The 2,497-nt window shown below is 44.6% G+C and overlaps 1 pseudogene; it reads right to left on the reverse strand.

The window, feature by feature from the left end:
* Positions 1 to 247: 247 nt before the first annotated feature.
* Positions 248 to 990, reverse strand: LOC123809905 (annotated as a pseudogene).
* Positions 991 to 2,497: the final 1,507 nt, after the last annotated feature.

Here is a 2,497-nt window from a genome sequence, read left to right on the forward strand (position 1 = left end):
TGTATTGTAATAATTTCTTCTATCATCTACATTTTACCTTTAATAAGGGTGAGAATTGTGGTTTGAAACAATTCCTACATATAAAGCATCTTTAAATTAGTTTCCTTTAAACTGAACTGAGATCCCCCCGAATTCTGTGCCTGTGAAAGGCAAATTGAACACATACATACATAGTTGCATATGTATGTGTGTTTATATGTATGTTTAAAGCAAGTCACTTTTATAAATACCGCTAGAAAAACCTAGACTACAGTGACCACTCTGTGAAGACAGTTGGGTTTTCCTTAGAAATCCTCCTCTCGGTTGAGGAAGGGAGATACGGTTCACTGAAGGAGGAGATGAGGCTGTAGTAAGTCTTCTCTTCATTACCTGTTACTCCTGCACCGCCACAGCTACATGTACATCTGCTTCCTCAGCCGCTCTGGCCTCTAGAGCAATCTCTGTCAGAGACAAGATGTTGGTTGAGCACCCCATGCTGTTCGCAATCTTCCAATAACTCTCATTCTCCACTTTGTGTCCATTCTCGGTATCAAAGTGACCATCAACAAGCTCAAGACTATCCTCCCCCCACCCCAGAGTTAGAATGCCCAAATAATAGTTTCTGTGCCTCTACACTCCCTGAAGAATAAATATACAACTTCATTCCAGCTTCTCTCCACTTCCTGACTGCTGGAGCTACATCTACAAAGAACTCTGCTCTCCCGGCCGAGCTGTGAATGCTGCCCTTCACATGTGGCACTGCAGCTGTTTCAGCGCCATGGTCTTTCGGTCCAGAGACATCTGCCAGCACACATAGTCAACCACCACCTGGATCGTCAGTTTTAGGTCATCCTCCCCATTCTCAGGTGCAGCAGGGATCCCAGCAGGCCCATCCAGGTGAGAGTCCTCTTCAGCTGGTTCCTCAAAAGATTGACATCCTGCTGGCACTCTTCTTCCCAATGCCTCTGCAAATAAATACTTGTTAACATTTTCTTTTATGTAAGGAAATAAAATGTCCCTGGGCTCTGGTGGAGGGAGGGTAGATCAGACCAGAGTGGCTGAAGAGACAATGGGGCTTGCGGCTCTGGGGAGAAAGCTGAAGGGATAGCTGCCAGGATCCCTGAGCTGCGCTCTCCTCCCATACCTCAGAAATATTTTTGAAAAGGGAAATTTCCTGCAATGATAAAAATTATATTTGTATTTGTGTTCTCCAAGAGCCAGGAATAAGGGAAGGAGATTGCCTACAAAAGATCAGGAGGGAATTCTTATAGTGATGGAAATGGAATGTTCTAAATCATAATGATGGCAGTGGTTAAAGGACTATATACATTTTCAGAACTCATCAAATTATATTTAAGAAATTGGCAAATTGGCTCTGGCCAAGTAGCTCAGCTGGTTAGAGCATCATCCTGATATGCCAAGGTTGCAGGCTCGATTCCTGGTCAGAGTGTTACAGAATGGACCTGTGGGGGCTGGGTACAAAATACTATTACCGAATGGATTCTCCTGTCTTCTCCCGGGGTCCCCCTGTACAAGGTTTACCTTGCCCACCACCAGGGAATGACATTTCTCAATGCCAGAGATTGGTGAAAAGAAAAGGAATTATTTATTCAAAGGTTGTACAGACTTAACTTAGAGTAATGACTTAATGTTTTCATTGAGATCCCAGAGTTCCTTAGAATACCAACAAACACACACAGTCCTTCTTTTCCCCTTTGCACAGTTTGGGATACTGTATCTCAGGAAAAAGAAATAGAAGTCCATGGCTCAGGTAGCCCCCAGTTCTTCCCAGTAGTTGGTGCTCAGCTGGCAGGCCTCCTTCAGTTCCCAGCACCATCAGCTGTCACCACCTCAATCTCCAGTTAATCCAAAACCATGTGGCGCCTTCTCATGGCCCACCAGCAAGAGTCCTTTTACCCCTTTTCTTCCCACAGCACCTCTCCTGCATTCTTCCAAACTGCTAAGAGAGAGCTCTGCATTGCTGGTACATCTTGCTTCCCAGCTTCCTAAGCTACATGGCTAAGGGAGCCCCAAAGCCACATGGCCCCAAACTACTCCAAGTTCTCATGCAGGCCCTGTAACCAGGGGGAGCTGCCTGCCAGTTACATCCTGGGTCCACATCACTCCCATCTCCCTGGCTTAAAGCATGGCCACAAGTATTTAGCATATTCATGAAACCAGTTAAAAGTTAGAGATACGTTAAATGACTACGTGTGAGATTAGTTTCAAAACTATTGCTATTCAGAACAGTTCTCAATAGCCCTGCACCATGTGTCCCATCCCCCAGTTCAGACTTGTAGGGGTGAGGACATCCTATATATATTTTTCAAAATATTTCCTGGACACCCTGAGTTCTGGACCCCATGACCAATTCCTGTTTGGGGGCCCCCTGGCTGCACCCTGTATCTAAGGCACAGATAAGAAGCAACCAATGAATGCATAAATAAGTGTAACAATAAATCTCTCTCCCTTTCACTCTCTCTCTCTAAAAATCAATAAATAAATTTTTAAAAAGTGG

Source organism: Phyllostomus hastatus, unplaced genomic scaffold (assembly GCF_019186645.2).
Source record: "Phyllostomus hastatus isolate PE091 unplaced genomic scaffold, TTU_PhHast_1.1 phas_scaffold_585, whole genome shotgun sequence".
NCBI classification, from domain to species: domain Eukaryota; kingdom Metazoa; phylum Chordata; class Mammalia; order Chiroptera; family Phyllostomidae; genus Phyllostomus; species Phyllostomus hastatus.